At 41.2% G+C, this 21022-nt stretch overlaps 1 protein-coding gene across 11 annotated transcripts in view; it reads left to right on the plus strand.

Annotated features, from left to right (window-relative positions):
- Positions 1-2955: 2955 nt before the first annotated feature.
- Positions 2956-21022, plus strand: part of ESCO1 (establishment of sister chromatid cohesion N-acetyltransferase 1) — a 90221-nt gene continuing 72154 nt past the window's right edge. For 7 of the 11 annotated variants that reach the window (XM_025886426.2, XM_073898440.1, XM_073898438.1 and 4 more), the window contains exon 1: positions 3068-3351. The gene's annotated coding sequence lies outside the window, so the exon portion shown is untranslated. Of the gene's footprint in view, positions 3352-3400; positions 3622-21022 lie in introns of those variants that run through there. The other 4 variants (XR_012380070.1, XR_012380069.1, XM_073898442.1 and 1 more) reach the window with 4 other exon arrangements.

Here is a 21022-nt window from a genome sequence, read left to right on the forward strand (position 1 = left end):
ATAGAGAGAGTGCGCGCATGTGAGAGAGCACGAGTGGGGGCGGGGGGCAGGGAGAAGGAGAAGCAGACTCCCTGCTGAGCAGGGAGCCTGACACCAGACTCAATCCCCTGACCCTGGGATCATGACCTCAGCTGAAGGCAGATGCTTAACCGACTGAGCCACCCTGGTGCCCCAGCTCTGCCTACCTTTTAATCCCTTTTCCCCTCAATAACATTGGAATATTTGAATTGCTGCAACTCAAGTTCCCTCTTCTCTCTGGACTTTTGTAATTCAGTTCTTTAATCCGGCTAACACTTAATTCCTCTCAAGTATGTGGGGCCAGCATTATTACTTACATGTGTTAGTAGGGAGTGTCCCAGAAGATGGCAAATTGAAATGCCAGTATCAGTTGATTTATACCAAATTGCTATACTTTTTATTTTCTAGATTGAAGTGATTTTTTTTTTTTTAGAATTTTAGCTCTCTTGTAGTAACTCAAACTGTCAAGAGTCTTTTTTTTTTTTTAAAGATTTTATTTATTTATTTGACAGAGAGAAAGAGAGCAGGAACACAAGCAGGGAGAATGGGAGAGGGAGAAGCAGGCTTCCTGCTGAGCAGGGATTCCGATGCGGGGCTGGATCCCAGGACCCTGGGATCATGACCTGAGCCAAAGGCAGACGCTTAACGACTGAGCCCCAGGTGCCCCTCAAACTGTCAAGAGTCTTGAAATAAAGTCAACAAGAGTGGACCAACAAAGAAAAAATACTTTATTTGCTGCTAGCAGAAGGATCAGTGTGAATGTGAGACTACTCTGTTGTCTGGAAGTTAGCAGAGGCTTTACAGGTTCTGGCATTTAGATTGGTCACAAGAAAGAAAAGGAACAAGGAAATGAAAATGTGGTATGTGGGGCAATGCAACTGCTTCATTATTAGCTTTTAGAAATAGATGTTCTCATGATAAGCAAGGGCAGGAAAGTACATTCTACAGTTTGGAGTTAGAAAGGAAAATCAATTCTAGATTACATTCACAATTTTGAATTTATCAAGAGAATTTATAAGTGAGATACCTTTTAAAATGATAAAGAATAATGCTCAAGAAAGTTTATTTTTCCCATAAAAGCAAACTATTTTATGAATATTTTTATTGAGATATAATGGACATATAAAATTGTATAACTTTAAGGTATACAATGAGTTGATTATTTTTATAGATTGCAATTATGATTACCATCTTAGCTGACACCTCCATCACATCACATAATTATCATTTCCTTTTTGTGGTGAGAACAATTAAGATCTAGGGGCACCTGGGAGGCTTAGTTGGTTGGGTGTCTGCCTTCTCCATCGTGATCCCAGGGTCCTGGGATCAGGCCCTGCGTTAGGCTCTCTGCTCAGCGGGGAGCCTGCTTCTCCGTCTGCCTGCTGCTCCCCTTGCTTGTGCTCGCTCTCTCTCTGTCAAATAAATAAATAAAATCTTAAAAAAAAAAAACAAGATCTTGTCTCTTAGCAACTGTGATGTTTATAAAAGCAAACTATTTTATACTTTTGCAGCATGTTTAAGAAGCTCACTATATTTGGTTTTAGAAAAGAAAATCTAGAATAAATTGCAGACAGGAATTACACATCAAATATTATTTACTTATATATCAAAAATAGGTACATATGATTTTGCATGGCATGGCGTTTATAAGGATTCCTATGCTTCTGACTGTGACCAATTCAAGAAGTAGAGTGAATAGATTGCTCAGAAGTGGAGGCCTATTGGGCACCTGGGTGGCTCAGTTGGTTAAGTGTCTGCCTTTGGCTCAGGTCATGATCCCAAGGTCCTGGGATCCAGTGCTGCATCGCCTTGGGCTCCCTGCTCAGGAGGGAGTTGGCTTCTCTCTCTCCCTCTGCCCCTCTGCTCGTGTTCTCTCTCACTTGCTCTCACTCTCTCAAATATAATCTTTCAAAAAAAAAAAAAGCAGAGGCCTATTTTGTGGGAATGGAAACATGTAAATATGGTTTGTGTGTGTAAACAGTTTACACAGAAAAAAATCCCATCAGTTGCCTGACAATCGACAATCTAAAGGTGAAGGCAAATTTTGTTGAGATAGTCTGGTACATAAGCCACTTTAATCAGGTTGGCGGTCTACTCCTGACTTGTCTCCTCCTTCCCCATTAAAGTCATTTGGCATATGTCATTAAAGTATATATATCAGGAACAGGGACTGGGGGTGGGGCATAGGCAGGTTTTTGCCAAGTAACACAATATATGGTGATGTTGGCAATGGCCTCACCCATCAATACCTCTGGTTTTGGTTTTTAAATCACAGGCTCTTTCCAGACAAAACTGACAAGCAGCTCAATAAAGTTTTGTGGAAGATGTATTGTCAGAAAATCAGGCTTGATAAACTTAGAGCACATTTTGATTGTACTTAGTTTCATAAAAACAGGTCAGTAAGGGGAGAACACACGTATGATCATCTCTCTTCAGATTCTCAAAAGCATGAGTACCGGTTTGACCTAATCTCACAGTTCTGCAAGTAAGAATAGCAGTAAGCGTGTTCAAGTGTGTGGGAACCACGAATACTAGTGACTGAAATGTGTTCTATCTTTAGAGGCTCCGAAGAGCCAAAGCTTTGTCTGAACACTCGCCATGACTAAATCTAGTAGAACATACTACAATTTCTTGTCGACTCCCGTGCCTCCGCACACAAGGAGGAAAGTGTAAGGATAAGGTGAAGCCCTGGATTTTCTGGAAGCACTGGAGTGTATTGCAGGGGAAGGAAAGAGAAGGGTCAATTGCCTCCCCTTTTCTTTACACTGGCCGAAGTCAAAGATTAAAGGTATTTGAAACAGTCGCAGACAGTAGTACCCGCAACCCAAAGAAGGACCAACGAAGCATTTACAAGACAAACCACAGCTGCGGGCGTGGGTGGCTTTATTAAAGAGACATTCCGGGGAAGGGCCAGAGGCCGCCGCCTGGCGGCGCCGCCGCTTCTCCGCGAGACGCCCACCCGCGGTGCGCGCACGCGAGGCCTCCCACCGCGCCTGCGCTGAGGGTGTACGCTGGCTTGCTTTTCCCCCGACACCCAGCCGTCCCCGGGCGGGGGAGGGGGGTGAAAAACTGCGTGATACGCAGCGAGCGTGGCGGCCATCTTCCTCCTCTGGGCACGTCAGCTGAGCCTGTGACGGCTGAAGAGGAGCGTTGCGCAAGCGCGACCAAGACGGTCACAGGTAACTCCCATCTGACGGGCGAGGCGTCGCCGTCGTCGCCGGAAGTTTGGCGAATCTGCGCCGCGGGACAGGCGGCGGACGCAGCTGTCTCCTGATACCCGGATGTGAGGTGATCCGCTGGCTCGCATTGGACCCTCGACCAGGAGTGAGGAAGGTAGGCTAGCTTTCTGACCGTCCTCGCCGCGTGCTGTCGCGCCTCCTGCGTCCTCACCTCCCTTCTGCCAGCCTCTCCGGAGAGCTGGACGATTCCCGCCCCCCGCTTCCTGTCCCACCTTCTGTGTCGTTTTGCATCGTACGCCTCTTCCTACTCCTGTGGTCCGGGCTCCTGGAGCCCCTGGGAGGGAGTGGGCGGCTCGAAGACACTGTCGCTTGAGGTAGGCAGTCAGCCCGCGCGTCTCGGCTGCCCATCACCTGCCACTGCTAGGTAAGCAGAGGTAATAAGGGGCCATGACCGAGGACCGCGGGTCAGGCCAGGGCTTTCAAGGCGGCTGAGAGGGCATCCAGAACCCGGAGGTGGCGTGTAGCCATTGCGATTACCGGGGCGGTGTCGGCGCTGGCCCGCAGGTAGCCCCCGGCCTTGTCTCCGCCCCCGGCGTCTTTCCTTTCCGGCGTTTTCCCCGAGCCAGCCCCACCAGCCATCGCGGAGTTGCGGTTCTTGCGGCTTGCTCCCTTGCCTTCGCCCCGGGCGCCGACCCGACCTGAACCTTGAGGCCTCTGCAGCCTGCAGGGTGTGATGTGGGGATCTTGGAGGGGAGCATTGGCCCGGGTCCAAGGTCATGGAGTAATTCAGGTTGGACCTGAAAGTCTGGGCACAGGTAGGGCTGCTCTAGAATAGAAATGGGTGCCATAGTGAAGGCCATAGTGAAGTTTATAGGGATCGATACGAGCAGAAGGGAATTGGGCTCTACACTGTTAAAAGATTATTTACAACGGGGGTTTGTTTTACTCAGGCAGAATGGGATAAGTGAGTCCAAAAATTAGAGAACTCTCCCACCCCCACACTCCCAACCTCTCCCCAGCCCTCACCTCCCCGGCCCCCAGCCCTCACCTCCCCGCCCCCACCTCTAAATGTTGAGTTCTGGAAACCCTGCTGCAGGTAATGTATTTTCCGGGGCGGGTAGTGGAGCGCAGCGGGGGAGGAGGAAGGAGTTAAATCGTTGTGCTTTGAGAAGTACTGTGAACCTTTAGGTAGTTGAAATGGGAATCTTTCAGCAGGAAGTAATTGGAGCACACAGTATTTAACTAGTATTATCACATGATATTTCAATAAATAATTAGCCTTCACAAAAACAATAAAAGAGTGCTACTTGGTGGAATAGTAAAATGTGAGCGGGTTTTGATTTTTAAAAAGCTGGGTTAACACGGATTTCAGTTTAAAACCTGGTTGCAGTGAACTCTGGTATATTCAGTGTATCTTTTTATCGAGTCCTTAGTTTCTGCTTTTCGTAGGGCATCTACGACAATGGAACTATTTTTAATTTGAAGAACTTAAAAATTCTCATTATGGAATTAGATATGAGAGTAGGATGAAAAGTGCTTGAAAAGCTTTAGTTTGGAAACTGCAAATTTAGGCCTAGAGTATGTGAGGAAATGAGAAAACTCTAACAGACACTTAACCCTTTTAGGCAGAATGCAGTTTTATGCCCCTTAGGTTAGATGTGATTTTGGAAGTACCCTTCTTAGAACAAAACTTGCTCTGGCTTATGAACTTCTGTTCACCTTGATCATCCTGGCTCAGGAAAATTTCCTATCATTTCCCATTGGCTAGTATTATAATTCTGTAATGAACAATAATTATTTTTTTAAGATTTTATTTATTTATTTGACAGAGATATCGAGAGCAGGAATACAAGAAAGGGGAGTGGGAGAGGGAGAAGCAGGCTTCCCGCGGAGCAGGGAGCCCGATGCGGGGCTCGATCCCAGGACGCTGGGATCATGAGCTGAGCGGAAGGCGAATGCTTAACAACTGAGCCACCCAGGCGCCCCACAATAATTTTTTTTTAACATCAGACGCATACAAGGTTTTGTGCTAGGCATGCTTCGAAAAGGAAGGAAAAAGGGCCCTAATTAATGAATGCCATTACCCCCCATTGGCTGGATGGCCCTTTTTAGCTTGGTAATTTATTACAGCACAGTGTGATTGTATTTATTATAATAATTAAGGTAACTAGCATTGCACAACTCAAAATAATGTTTTTTTTAATAGATAAATATTTTGCCATGACTTTTTGGGCAGATTTATGTTCCGTGTAGAGTTCTATGATTAACCTTTATTGAGAAGTCTAGGTGGTAGTTTGAAATCAACTCCAGTAAAATTGTTATGGTAGGTAATTCACTTCAGGACGGTGTTACCCCTTCAGCAGTTCAGATTTTTGTGTGCATCTTTTTCTTGGCACAGTGAAAGTTCTTTGGCTCTATTTCTGCTTAAGTTCTATATTACAGCTGTATCATACTACTGTAGTTACTTTTGGCAGATGGATAATTCTGTTAACTCCACCATCCTTTTTTCTTTTTTGAGGGGGCTATATCTTATGCTTAATTGCATTATAGTACATCTGAAGAAAGCAAGATTTATGTCCTGTGCTTTCTTCAGCTTTAAACATTTGTGGCTGCATGTATGAGATTCACAGAGATGAAAACTCAATGTAAATAAAAATGGGGTATTAAGTATTACTTTAAAGAAGTTCTCAGGGGCGCCTGGTGGCTCAGTCGTTAAGCATCTGCCTTTGGCTCAGGTCATGATCCCAGGATCCTGGGATCGAGCCCCCACATCGGGCTCCCTGCTCCGTGGGAAGCCTGCTTCTCCTTCTCCCACTCCCCCTGCTTGTGTTCTCTCTTTCTGGCTGTGTCTGTCTCTGTCTAAATAAATAAAATCTTTAAAAAAAAATTATTAGTATACTTAACAGGTACTTATGATGTGCCAGGAGCTTTTCTAAGGACTTTTTTTTTTTTTAAGATTTTATTTATTTATTTGAGAGAGAGCACAAGCAGAAGGAGGGGCAGAGGGAGAGGGAGAAGCAGACTTCTCCCTGAGCAGGGAACCCGACACGGGGCTCCATCCCAGGACCCTGGGATCATGACCTGAGCCAAAGACAGACACTTAACCGACTGACCCATCCAGGTGCCTTATCTAAGAACTTTATATTAGGAAATGTTTCTTTTGTATCCTTTTTAGTGATGGTTAAGAGAAAGGCAAATATAATTTAACTTATTTTTTTCTACAGATAGTACAGTCTTTCTGATATATGTTATTTATAATGCAGATGTAGTTCCATTTTATTTTGTTCTTTAAGTAAGCTCCAGGTCCCAGCATGGGGCTTGAAGATAACTACCTGGAGATCAAGAGTTGCATGCTCTCCTGACTTAGCCAGCCAGGTGCTATCTATCTATTCATTTATTTTATTTTATTTTTTTACTTTTTAATTTTTTGCTTATTTATTATTTTTATTATTTTTTCAAGTAAGCTCTAGGTCCCAGTGGAGGGCTTGAAAATCACCACCCTGAGGTCAAGAGTCATAATATAGTTCCATTTTAGAGGATATATACTACTTAAATAAGTTTTCTGTAAGGTTTTTTTTTTAAAGATTTTATTTATTTATTTGAGAGAGAGAGAGCACATGAGAGGGGGGAGGGTCAGAGGGAGAAGCAGACTCCCCGCTGAGTGGGGACCCTGATGCGGGACTCAATCCCGGGACTCAATCCCGGGACTCCAGGATCATGACCTGAGCTGAAGGCAGTCGCCTAACCAACTGAGCCACCCAGGCACCCTTCTGTAAGGTTTTTGAAGACAGGGAATATGCCTAGCCCCAGCATCTGTCACTGGGTATATTTAAAATACATAGTCTTAGAATATTTTAGCTCAGAAAATTCAGTTACTGAATAAAACAAATCATAAGAAATTTTAAGAAGATAATCTTGTTAACATGAAAATATGGAATTATTTATTTATTTTAAAGATTTGTCAGGGAGAGTGCACGTGTGAGAGTGCACGTGTACACAAGCAGGGAGAACAGCAGGCAGAGGCAAACACAACAGGGAGAAGCAGGCTCCCCGCTGAGCAAGGAGCCTGACCTGGGACTCCATCCCAGGACCCTGGGATCATGACCTGAGCTGAAGGCAGATACTTAACTGACCGAGCCACCCAGGCATCCCTTGAAATTTATTTTGTTAAATCAGTTCAACAGGTATTTGAAAGTTCGTCACTAAGTGAGGCTTCTTTTTTCTTTTTTTTTTTTTTAAGGATTTTATTTATTAGAGCGAGATCAAGCTGAGCAGGGGAAGGGTCAGAGGGAAAGACAGAGAGGGAGAAAGCGGACTCCCCGCTGAGCATGGATCCCAATGCAGGACTCCATCCCAGGACCCTGAGATCATGACCTGAGCAGAAGTCAGCTGCCTAACTAACTGAGCCACCCAGGCACTCTAAGTGAGACTTTTTTCAAGAAAAAAAAAATAGATAATTTTCAGAACACAAATTTAGGCTTATTTTAAAAGTTTGGTGCATATTAAAATCTTTGTTTCATAGTCACTTTTTGGTAACTGCTTTATGGAGATATAATCTACCCTTAATAGAGTTCAGTAGTTTTTAGAATATTAACAGAATTATGCAATCATTACCAATGTTTAACTTTAAAGATTTTATTTATTTGAGAGAGTGCATGAGAGCAAGCATGGGGGGGTTGGGGAGAGGGAGAAGCAGACTCCTCACTGAGCAGGGAGCCTGGGGATCATGACCTGAACTGAAGGCAGACGCTTAATTGGCTGAGCCACCCGGGTGCCCCTCTAATGTCTAATTTTAGAATATTTTTATCACCCCAAGAAGAAGCCCCATGCCTATATTAGTATGTCACTCCTCATTTCATTTTTTCCTAGCCCCTTACTACCACCAATTTATCTGTTATAGATTTGTCTTTTCTGGACATTTCATATAAATTGAATCATACAACATGTGGCCTTTTGTGACTAGCTTCTTTTACTTAGCATAATGTTTTTTTTTTAAGATTTTTTAATTTATTTATTTGACAGAAAGAGAGACAGCGAGAGAGGGAACACAAGTGGGGGAGTGGGAGAGGGAGAAGCAGGCCCCCTGCTGAGCAGGGAGCCTGATGCCGGGCTCCATCCCAGGACCCTGGGATCATGACCTGAGCCAAAGGCAGAAAGAAGCTCAACCACTGAGCCACCCAGGGGCCCCTAGCATAATGTTTTTAAGGTTAATCCATGTAGCTTCTATGAATACTTTATTCTTGTCTGTGGCTAAATAACAATTGATTACACGTGTACCACATTTTGTTTATTTATCAGTTGATGGACATTTAGATTGTGTCCACTTTTTGACTTTTACGAATAATGCTATGAACATTTGTGTACAGGTTATTGTGTAGATGTATTCAGATTCACTTTCGAGCTTTCCCAATATATTTTACATAGTTATAAACAGTATATTGTTTTTTCATTTCATAGCTGATAAGCATGTTCATTTTTGATGTGAAAGATAATAAGCGTTGTATAAACATGCAAGTAAAATGTAAAAGTATTCCTTCATTCTTTGTGTACTCTTTCATCTCCATCTTTACCACTGTTGATGCTTTAATGTATATGCTTTTAGTGTGTGATTTCTGTGTTAGGACAGTTGTATATGACACATTCATTTATCTCTTTCTTGGAAAATCATATTTATGCAGTTTGTATACCTTTTATTTCTAATGATTATCAAAATTCTTTTTTTGTTTTTTAAAGATTTTATCTATTTGAGAGAGAGAGAGAACATGAGCAGGGTGATGGAGAGGAGCAGAGGGAGAGCGAGAAGCAGACCTTCTGTTGAGCAGGGAGTCTGACTTGGGGCTCAATCCCAGTACCCTAGATGATCATGACCTGAGCTGTAGGCAGACACAACCAAATGAGCCACCCAGATTATCAGAATTCTTTGTTGGCATTTTATTTTTGCTTTTTGGGGCATTTGGGCTGTTCTGGGTATTTTTGTAATGTAAATGCTGCTTTTTCATCATTGCTGTCATGATACAGTTTTTTTGTTTTTTTTTTACTTTATTTTCCTGATGTGGGTGGATGGTGGTGTAATAAATTGTGGAGGATGAACATAGTAGATTGACAGTTGAGTTTAAGGTGCCTTTAAGAAATCAGGATAGAGATGTCCAGTAGGCTGTTGGGTATCTGAATAGCATTAGGGATGGAGGTTTTGTTGGGGATATGAGTTTGTATCTTAACAGCTTACAGGTAGTAATTGGAAGTATGTGTATAGAAGAAATTAGTGAGTGTCTTTTATAATGAGAGGACAAAAACTTTGGGAATGCTAATTTATAAGAGGTTGGTAGAGGAAGAGAATTTTAAAAATGAAGAAAGTTGTCCATGTCTGGGTTGTTTTTTTGTAAGCTCTATGCCCTGTATAGGGCTTGAACTCACACGCGACCCCAAGATCAAGAGTTGCATGCTCTACTGATTGAGCCCCCCTCCTTTTTTAATGTAAACTCTGACCCCAACGTAGGGCTCAGACTTATAACCCCAACATCAAGAGTCATACGCTCTACCAACGGAGCCAGCCAGGCGCCACCATGTCTAGCTTTTTTAGAGTTAACTAATGTTGAATTTTACTGAATTACTGATTACTGTTACCTATTTATTGAGAAAATTACAGCAGTTTTACAATTTGTTTTTCTATCAAGCTAATTCCGAAAATAACTTTTTTAATATTTTTTTAAATATTTTTAAAAATTTATTTGACAGAGAAACACAGCGAGAGAAGGAACACAAGCAGGGGAGTGGGAGAGGGAGAAGCAGGCTTCCTGCGGAGCAGGGAGCCTGATGGGCTCGATCCCAGGACCCTGGGATATTGACCTGAGCCGAAGGCAGACGCTTAACCGACTGAGCCACCCAGGCACCCTTTTTTTATTTTTATTTATTTTATTTTTTTAAAGATTTTATTTATTTGACAGAGAGAGACAGGGAGAAAGGGAACACAAGCAGGGGGAGTGGGAGAGGGAGAAGCAGTCTTCCCGCAGAGCAGGGAGCCCGATGTGGGGCCTGATCCCAGGACTCTGGGATCATGACCTGAGCCAAAGGCAGACACTTAATGACTGAGCCACCCAGGCGCCCCCAGGGGCCCTTTTTTTTTTTTTTTTTAAGATTTTATTTATTTATTTGACAAAGACACAGCGAGAGAGGGAACACAAGCAGGGGGAGTGGGAGAGGGAGAAGCAGGCTTCGGGGGGAGCAAGGAGCCTGACGCGGGGCTCAATCCCAGGACCCTGGGATCATGACCTGAGCCGAAGGCAAGACGCTTAATGACTGAGCCACCCAGGCGCTCCCCCGAAAATAATTTTTACAGTGGTAGTTCTGCTTTTCTTTTCAGGATGAATATTACTTGATGATAGTGGATATCATGTTGCTAAAATTATTGATTGGGGTGTATAGTCTTTTTTTTTTTTAGTTTTGTTGTTATTAAATTTTTGATCTCCAGTCATATATGCCACTTAAAATAAATTGGTGAGGGTGTTACCCACATGTTTTGGAGCCATTTGTGTAATAGATTAAAGCTTTGAATGTTTGGAAAAATTGTACCTTGCGTTATTGTGTGTGTTTTCTTTCTTTCTTTCTTTTTTTTTAAGATTTTATTTATTTGATACAGAGAGACAGCGAGAGAGGGAACACAAGCAGGGGTGGTGGGAGAGGGAGAGGGAGAAGCAGGCCTCCCGTGGAGCAGGGAGCCCGATGTGGGGCTTGATCCCAGGACCCTGGGACCATGACCCGAGCCGAAGGCAGACGCTTAACAACTGAGCTACCCAGGCGCCCCTATTGTGTGTGTTTTCTGTTACATTCTCTGTTAATGGTGTATTGTTGCTTCCGTTGTGACATTTTGTATGTTTTTGGTTAGCAGTAATTATTTTAAACTTAGTTACTTAAAATGTTTTTTAATCTCTAAGTATTTTGGGGGTGTTTTATTTTTTTTTAAAGATTTTATTTATTTGACAGAGAGAGACACAGCGAGAGAGGGAACAGAAGCAGTGGGAGTGGGAGAGGGAGAAGCAGGCTTCCCACTGAGCAGGGAGCCCAATGTGGGGCTCAATCCCAGGACCCTGAGATCATGACCTGAGCTGAAAGCAGACGCTTAACGACTGAGCCACCCAGGCACCCCTTGGGGGTGTTTTAGAATATGAGGAATAGGGCGCCTGGGTGGCTCAGATGGTTAAGCATCTGCCTTCGGCTCAGGTCATGATCCTGAGGTCCTGGGATCGAGTCCCGCATCGGGCTCCCTGCTCCTTGGGAGCCTGCTTCTCCCTCTGCTTCTCTGTCTCTCTCTCTCTCCGCCCCCCCCATCTCTCATGAATAAATAAAAATCTTTAAAAAAAAAAAAGAATGTGAGGAATACTTGGATTACCTTAAACTGTGGGTGAATGAATTGGCAGGATACACAGAAATAAGAAAGAGAAGACTCTGTTTATAGAGCCAGATTTTGTGGAAGAAAAGAAAGGAATCACCAAACACTAGGCCTTACAGAAGCTTGAACATTGTGCAGGACTCAGAAGGTTGCTGAGAATAGTGCAGCTCCAGCCTTTGGCTTATGTAGCAGACACTACTGCTAGAGGAATTAAAACAAGGTAAGTCAAGTGCTCAAATAAGGGTGATTTTTCCTTTCAGGGGTCATTTGTTATTGTCTGAAGAATATTTGATTTTTAGAATTGAGGGTGGAATTGAAAGGTGTACTGATTTGGATTCTACAGTAAATCTTTGGTGGAGTTAACTGCACTTTGAGATGGCTAGAAGTTCCCAGTGATGTTTGAAATATCAAGAACAGATTGGATAAAATAGTCCTAAGGTTGTTTTATTTTATGAAGTGTTTTTCTGGTGAGGGGGTTACATTGATGTGATAGAATAATTATTTTTATTTCACTGGTTGGTGTCCTCTATTTTTTTTTTAAAGATTTTATTTATTCATTTGCGAGAGAGACAGAGGGAGAGGGAGAAGCAGACTCCCTGCTGAGCAGGGAGCCTGATGTGGGACTCGATCCCAGGACCCTGGGATCATGACCTGAGCCGAAGGCAGACGCTTAACCGTCTGAGCCACCCAGGTGCCTCTGGTGTCCTCTATTAATAGAATTCTTAAATTCAGTAATCTCTGTATTTCTTTTATCAGTTTTCCTTGGTAGTGGTAGACCATTTGGCTATGCTCATGTTCTGTTAAAACTGCCAATTTGCGGGGCACCTGGGTGGCTCAGTCGGTTAAGCAACTGCCTTCGGCTCAGGTCATGATCTCAGGGTCCTGGGATCGAGCCCTTCATCAGGCTCTCTGCTCAGCGGGAAGCCTGCTTCTCCCTCTCCCACTCCCTGCTGTCTCTCTCTCTGTCAAATAAATAAAAATCTTTTAAAAAAAGCCAATTTGCTTTAATTTAGGCTTTTTATGTTCTTTTTGTATATGAAGTGTGTGGTGCATGTGTGTGTACACTACTTTTGGTATCAAAAAAAATTTTTGTATTTGGGTAACTTGTCTTTTACTGCATTCTGGAACAACAACAACAAAAATATCAGTTGTTTGAAAGCAGAGCTGTTCCCTTTGTCTGCAACACTTTTTAGCCTCAGGTGGGAATATGCTTAATGCATCCAAGAAATAATAGCAAGGGAGCCAACCTAACTGGACCAGAGTGAGTAGGGACAAAACTAGGAAGTAGTAGTTAACATTGAGCCTTTGCTTTTACTCAGATTGAGATGAGAAGTCACTGAAGGGTTTTGAGCAGAGAAATAACAGAGCCTGATTTAAGTTTTAAAAGATCACTGTGGCTGTTGTGTGGAGAAGCTCAAGTGAGGAGGAAGTAGGGAAGAAGGAACTCTGAAGGCAGAGTTAGGAATTTAGAAGCTCTTGGCAAAAATCCAGGTGAGGGGAGTAATGGTGACTTGGACCTGGGTGGTAAGGGTGGAGATTCTAGGTGGTCAGATTTTGGATGTGTTTTGAAGGTAGACAGGATTTGTTGATGATGAATTGATCAAATAAGTTTAAGAGAAGAATTGGGGTGATTCCACAGTTTTATTCTAGACACGGATGAACTTGACAGTTACTGAGATGAGGAAAATCCTTTGGAAGCTTTAGGTTTAGGAGGCAAGATTGGGAGTTCAGATGTTAAAGTTTCAGATATTTAGTAGCCCAATAATAAACTCTCTCTTTGGGTAGTATTCCTACTAATTCAATTTTTTTTGTACTTGAATTATGTTCTTTCCTAGATTTAAAAAAAATCTGTTCTGGTTTTCTTTGACTTATTGAGACAGTTAGGGTAAATAATTTTCAGAACTTTAATTTTGGTGAGATTTTAGAATAGATTGTATGTATACTCTAAATTTAAAAAAATGGTTAAAACCTTTATATGTCAATAAAGCAGACCTATTGAGTGCCAGGATACATTGACAGAAATGCAATAAGATTGAAGAATTTTCTCAAAATTTTCAAAGTAAATCTTGTCTGTTTTTATTTATTAAAGATTTTATTTATCTGACAGGGACACAGCGAGAGAGGGAACACATGCAGGGGGAGTGGGAGAGGGAGAAGCAGGCTTCCTGCTGAGCAGGGAGCCCGATGCGGGGCTCGAACCCAGGACCCTGGGATCATGACCCGAGCCAAAGGCAGACGCTTAACGACTGAGTCACCCAGGCACCCTCTTGTGTGTTTTTAAAGCCAAACTGCACTAAAAGCCTTACAGTGACAAGTATCATTCCACTCCTAATCTTTCCCAATCTTCTAGTACCTTTCTCCAGAAGCTACCACTTTTATTCTTCTAGCTGTTACTCTTAGTATCTAGCTTTATATTTTTGGTAGTATGCAATAACTGCTGTATTTTGATTTATCAGTTTTAGATGTTACTGACTCTCTGCTTCCACAGTTAAAAATTTAGCTTACTTTCTTCCCCATATCCCCTTAAGAGAGTTCTATTTCAATTATTGGTTAAGCCACTAGTGAGTGGTGTTATAACTATGTAAATATTGTTTACTGCTGAGCTAAGTATTCTCCTGTAACTGTATTCCCCTCCCCTTTTTATCTCCTGGAGTTAGTAATTGCCTTGCCTTTTTTTTTTTTTAAGGTTTTTATTTATTTGAGAGAGCCTGAGCACCAGTAGGGGGAGGGGCAGAGGAAGAGGGAGAAGCTGAAGCAGACTCCCCACTGAACAGGGAGCCAGATGAGGGGCAGATGCCAGGTTCAATCCCAGGACCCTGGGGTCATGACCTGAACCAAAGACAGACACTCAACCGACTGAGCCACCCAGGCATCCCTGCCTTGCTTTTGTTTTGCCTAATTTTTTAAGATGCTAGGGCAATTTTTCTCCCAAATATCATAGGCCTGGCAGTAATATTTTTCATTCTCAAAACGAAGGCCAGTCGCTTTTCTGTGTGCATCCCCACTAGCCTCAAGGTTCATTTTGGGATTCTTCATCTATTTCATTACAGACTGGTTGCTCTTTTGGCCTGTTCTCCAAAGTGTTTGTGCAATTGATACTGCCACCAGCAGCACTTTACCAACACTTTGTCTTTTCTAACTTTAAAATTTTAGCTGTTGTGGTGGTTGTCCATTGTCCTGTTGGATTTCTTTCTCCTCCTTTTTGTGATGAACTTGTTCAAATTTCTTGTCTTTTTTTTTCTTCAGTTGGCCATTTCATTAATTTGTAGGATTTTAAAAAATAGAATCTTTGACCCCCACCGACTGGTTCTCTCTCTCTCTCTCTCACTCTGTCACTCTCTCACTCTTTCTCAAATAAATAAGAACTTTTAAAATAAATAAATAAATAAAATATACAATTGTCAAGTTGACATATATATTCCCCTAATTGACAAATACAAGGAAAAATGGAGAAATCCAAAGTCATAACTGATTTTGTAAGTTCTGTTTCACCTTCACATTTTGTGTCTATAATCAAGCTGTTTGTCATTGACTTTAGTACAGGTATGAAATAGGGATTCGTTTTTACTTTTTTCTCCACTATTTGTTCCTGCACTGTTTCTTTTAAAAATCTATTTTCCCAGCTTTTTACTATTTATCATGAACCAGTTGACCACACATACATGAGTCTGATTCTGGGCATTCTGCTTTGTGTCGTTGGTCTGTTCCATTGTTCTATTTGTCTATCCTTGAATCAGTATAACACATTACTATGGCTTTATTGATTTATTAATTGTTGATGTCTGGTATGGCAAGTTCACCTATCTTGCGGTTTTTTTTAGGGTATGATTTCTTATGCTATGTAGACTAAATTTTCTTAATTTCAAATGTGGGCATTTTCTGTTTAGAGTTTTGGGGTTATTCATTTCTAGTAAATTGCATTGTGATTGGAAAACATACTGCATGGTATCATATCTTGGATGTTTGTGGAGATTCACTTTAGGTTCTGTATTTGGGGTCATTTTTGTAAGTGTTCAGTGTGTGCTTGAAAAGAATGTATTTTGCACTTGTTGGGAAAATATGTGTATCCATTAAGTCAAGTTTAAAATTGTTTAGATATTCTGTATAATTAGTGGGGGTAGTTTTGTTTTTTTTGTTTGCTTGTTACATCAGTTGCTGAGAAGAATGTGTCCAAGTGTCTCAGTTACGATTTTGGATTTCTCCATTTTTCCTTGTATTTGTCAATTAGGGAACTACATATGTCAACTTGAGAATTGTATATTTTATTTATTTATTTATTTATTTATTTATTTTAAAAGAATTTATTTGAGAAAGAGTGAGTGAGAGAGAGAACTAGTCGGTGGGGGGAGAGGCAGAGGGAGAGGGAGAAGCAGACCTCTGCTGATCAGGGAGCCTGACCCCGGGACCCTGGGGTCATGACCTGAGCTGAAGGCAGATGCTTAACCAACTGAGCCACCCAGGCACCCCAAGACTATATATTTTTAGTTTATGTTCTTAGATGGGTGCAGTTTGAAATTGTTAGAGCTTCCTGTTAAATTGAAGCCTTAATCATTATGTTCCTCTTTAATACTGGCTTTTGTCTTAAAGTTGCTTTGGTATTAATGTAGATATACAGACTTTCCTTTGCTTAATATTTGTATTCTCTATTTGTCCTTTATGCCTTTCTTCATTTTTTTTTAAAGATTTTATTTATTTATTTATTTGAGAGAGAGAAAGAGAGAGAGAGCATGAGAGGGGGGAGGGTCAGAGGGAGAAGCAGACTCCCCGCTGAGCAGGGAACCTGATGTGGGACTCAATCCTGGGACTCCAGGATCATGACCTGAGCCAAAGGCAGTCGCTTAACCAACTGAGCCACCCAGGCGCCCTGCCTTTCTTCATTTTTATGCTCTAAGTACATCTCATAATCTCGATCTATCTGGAGGATTTGATCCATGGATGTGTAATGTGATTTCTGATGTATTTGGGGTTAAATCTATTTTTATTTCGTGCTCTTGTATGTTTTTCTCTTTTTGTCATTAAAATCTTATCAGTTTTGGGAGTAATGTCAATTCAGTCATATTTTTCATCTGCAACTTAAAATATTAGCTACCACATTTGCCTTTCATATATGGTAGAGGAGGAGGAGGGGGAAAAGAAACAACATAAAACAACTGCTATCTATGGGCCTCTCTTCTGCAAGTGGTCATGAAGCCTAAATTAATAATAATAGGTACCAGGCGAGTCACTGTGTTGTACATCTGAAATTAATATAACATTGTATGTGTACTTTAATAACGAAAATTTCTTAAAATACAAATAAAACAGTAGTGGTTACCTTGTCACTTACCTGTTTGATTTTGGTTTATGCCAACACTGGACCGGATGAGTTGTTCTCAGTTTGGTTGGGGATATACATGCTGTGGGATCTGAGGTCTTTGTAGTCCTAACTTTGTTGTCCTTTGACCAGGGTATTAGATAAGAGTTCTAAGAGGTGCCCCAGTGATTCTCCTGGGTTCCAGAAGTAGTCCTCTTTGCTCTCCATGTATCAGTCACGCATGACAGCCTTCTTTGCCTTTTAGTGTATTGGTATGACGACCTCCAAGTGAACAAAGGCTCAGTCTCGGCATCCAATTTTCAGAACCATGATGGTGTTTGCAGACTTGACCCAGGAGTATGAATTAGGGTATAGCTGAGCCGAGTGAGTAGAGTAGATTCAATCTTGTAATCTTCCCTCCTTAACCATTTGGACTTTTTCAGTATACCTGGGAATGTGGGCATTTCTGCCTTGTTGACTAGGCTGCTATTTATTGAGTCTTAGTTAGCTTCACATAATCTGACAGACTGTTTAGTACAGCTTCCATGTGCTCAAGAGCAGCAGTTGATAAACTACTTTGTCACTTAGGCCAACTTTGGCTCCACTCCCCCATCCCCCAAAATGGTTTAACATATTTTTAAGGGTTGTTAAAAAAAATCAAACAATCTGAGTTTGGACTAGCCACATTTCAAGTGCTTAGTAACTACACATTGCTAATTGATAATCATATTGGACAGTCCAGCTCTAGATTACTCTTTCTCAAACTGTGCTCTTCAGAACAGCTTTAGAGACCACTGTCCTAGTGGGCGGATGTTGACTAAGGTATGTGAGCTTGGTGGGTAGTGAATAGCAACAGCAACTTCTCGTCCTCCCTTCTGCTTGTTCCCATACCCCTTTCTTCTAAACATGATTTTATATTTTTTAGATAAATTTCCAAGGCTAAAATTTTTAGAAAATCACTGCCTATGAGTGGGCTTAGCGTTGAACTTTCCCTATAGATTTTGAGGCAACTATTCTTGAGGCATTTTGCAGTTTTCAGGGTTTAATGCCAGTAGATAATGAATGGGCTCTCCAACTCTAAGATACCACGGCTCTTTTTGTGGTCAAATCCATCATGTCTAAATTGAAACATTTGTGCATTGAATAAAGGGCTTGTTGGGGGCATAAAAAAGGAGGAAATGACTTTTTTTCCTGAATATATAATATTTACATACCTGGTGTGATTTTGTTTTGGTTTGTTTTAAATTATTTTTTTTCCGGGGGGCACCTGGCTGGCTCACTTGGTAGAGCATGCAACCCTGATATCAGGGTTGTGAGTTCAAGTGCTACATTGGGCAAAGAGCTTAGTTTAAAAAAAAAAAAAGTAGGACTTAAAAAAAATAAATTATTTTTTAATGTGCTGCATTTAATGTGAAAATGCTTCCACTTGTTAGGTATTGCTTTTGCTATTTTGTTTAGAGGAAAACTTGTTATTTATTAGTAATTTATATTTAAAAGCCAATCAGGGGCGCCTGGGTGGCTCTGTTGGTTATGCGTCTGCCTTCAGCTCAGGTCATGATCCCAGGGTCCTGGGATTGAACTCTGCATCGGGCTTCCTGCTCAGTGGGGAGCTTGCTTCTCCCTCTCCCTCTGCCACTCCCCCTGCTTGTGCTCTCTCACTTTCTCTCTCTCTCTGTCAAATAAATAAAAAAAAAAAGCCAATTAAAGCCATATCATATTTAATATTCCTAATTTCTAAGAAAAAGATCTCCATCCCTGCAAACTTTTTTACAAAATGGCTTTTTTGAAGTATATTTTACATTTAATATAATCTACAGATTAAGATTGTAAAGTTTGATAAGCTTGGGCATGTAAACACTTGTGAGGCTACCACTCCAATCTTGATTTCCATCATCCCTAAAATGTACCTTGGAGGGTGCCTGGGTGGCTCAGTTGGTTAAGTGACTGCCTTCGGCTCAGGTCATGATCCCGGAGTCCTGGGATTGAGTCCCGCATCGGGCTCCTGGCTCGGCGGGGAGCCTGCTTCTCCCTCTGACCTTCTCCCCTCTCATGCTGTTTCTCTCTCTCTCTCTCTCTCTCAAATAAATAAATAAAATCTTTAAAAAAAAAATGTACCTTGGAACCTATTCAGGTATGTTCCTGACTCCACTGTGGGTAATCACTGTTGTGTTTTCTGTCATTATAGGTGAGTTTTGTCTGTTCTAGAACTTCATGTAAGTGGGATTATGCAGTGTGTACTATTCTGTTTGACTTCTTTCCCTTAACATAATGGTTTTTAATTTCTTCCATGTTGCGTAAGCAACGTGCTTATGTTTTTTTCCCTTATGAGTATTCCATTGCATGAAAATGCCACAGTTTATTTTTATATACCTAATAATTGATGCAGGAAGTCAATATCTTGGGTATTATATGTAAAATTAATAGAAACATTTTTGTGTAGGTCTTTTTGTGGTCATATGTTTTTATTTTTGGGGGGTAAATAATTAGGACTGGAATTTGAGTCAGAGTGTAGGTAAAATTTAACTTTATAGGAAAGTACCAAACTTCCAAGGTATTTATTCCATTTCATCCTACCAGCGGCATTCTTAGAGCTCTGCACTGTTCACAAATACTGGATTTTGTCAGTCTTTTTAATTTTAGCCATTTTAGAGGGCTTGTAGTAATGTCTCATTGTGTTTTTGATACGCATTTTTTTTTTTTGGTAAAGATTTTACCTATTTATTTGACAGACACAGTGAGAGAGGGAACACAAGCAGTGGGAGTGGGAGAAGGAAAAGCAGGCTTCCTGCTGAGCAAGGAATCCCAGGAAGGACTCTGGGGTCATGCGTCGAGCAAGGCCTTTAATGACTGAGCCACCCAGGTGCCCTTGATATGCATTTTCCTGATGACTCATATTGAACACTTTCTCAGATCTTTATTGGTCATTTGTAAATTATCTTTTGTGAGGGGTATGTTCAGTTCTTTTGCTGTCTAAATGTGTAGATTTTTTGTTCCATTGATTTGTCTTCAAATATGCTCTATAATTATTATAGCTTCCATCTTTGTCATTTTCTTTCAGAATTGGTTTTATCTTTCCATTTCCACATAAATTTTATTTTTTTTATTTTTTATTTTATTTTTGAGAGAGAGAGAGCATGAGAAGGGGGAGGGTCAGAGGGAGAAGCAGGCTCCCTGCCGAGCAGGGAGCCCAACGTGGGACTCAGGATCGTGACCTGAGCTGAAGGCAGACGCTTAAGGCCTGAGCCACCCAGGCGTCCCGAGGAGACTGGGTATCTTGATAATATTGAATTTTCTAAATGTGCTATATTTATCCACTTAGGACTTATTAATTTCTCTTAGTAATGTTTCATGATTTTCAGTGTAGAAGTATTTTTTTTGTCTTTTAAATTTAAGTATTTAATGTTTTTGATGTTCTTGTAATTTGTGTTTTTAAAATAATTTCGTTTTTCCAATTTTGTTTTGCTAGAATATAGAAATTAATTGGTATTATTTATTGGCTTTTATTCTGTGACCTTGCTAGATTCATGTATTTAATAGGTTTTTAAATAGATCCTTAGTATTTTCCACTTGAATAATCATGTCAACAGGTTTTTCTTTCTTGTTTTTTAGTCTATGGGCTTTTTGTTTCTCTTTCTTGCTTTTTTTTTTTTAAAGATTTTATTTATTTATTCATGAGAGACAGAGGGAGAGAGAGAGAGAAGCAGAGGGAGAAGCAGGCTCCCAAGGAGCAGGGAGCCCGATGCGGGACTCGATCCCAGGACCCTGGGATCATGACCTGAGCCGAAGGCAGACGCTTAACCATCTGAGCCACCCAGGCGCCCTCTTTCTTGCTTTATTGTATTACTAGGACCTCAAGTACAATATTGAATAGAAATAAGAGAGGACATCTTTGCCTTCTTTCTGAACTTAGGGAGAAAGCAGTCAATATTTTACTCTTGTAATGTAAGCTATAGGTTTTCTTGTTAGAAGCTTTTTATAAGATTGAGGAAAGTCGAAGTAATATACTATGTTAATGGAATAAAGGGGGGAGAGACACATGATCACCTCTGCAGATGTAGAGAAAGCATTTGACAAAATCCAACACCCTTTCATGATAAAAACACTCAAGAAAGGAATAGAAGAGCATCTATGAAAAGCCTATCTCTA

This window comes from Callorhinus ursinus, unplaced genomic scaffold (assembly GCF_003265705.2).
Source record: "Callorhinus ursinus isolate GAN/ISIS: 27379988/994484 unplaced genomic scaffold, GSC_fseal_2.0 scaffold11, whole genome shotgun sequence".
NCBI lineage: Eukaryota > Metazoa > Chordata > Mammalia > Carnivora > Otariidae > Callorhinus > Callorhinus ursinus.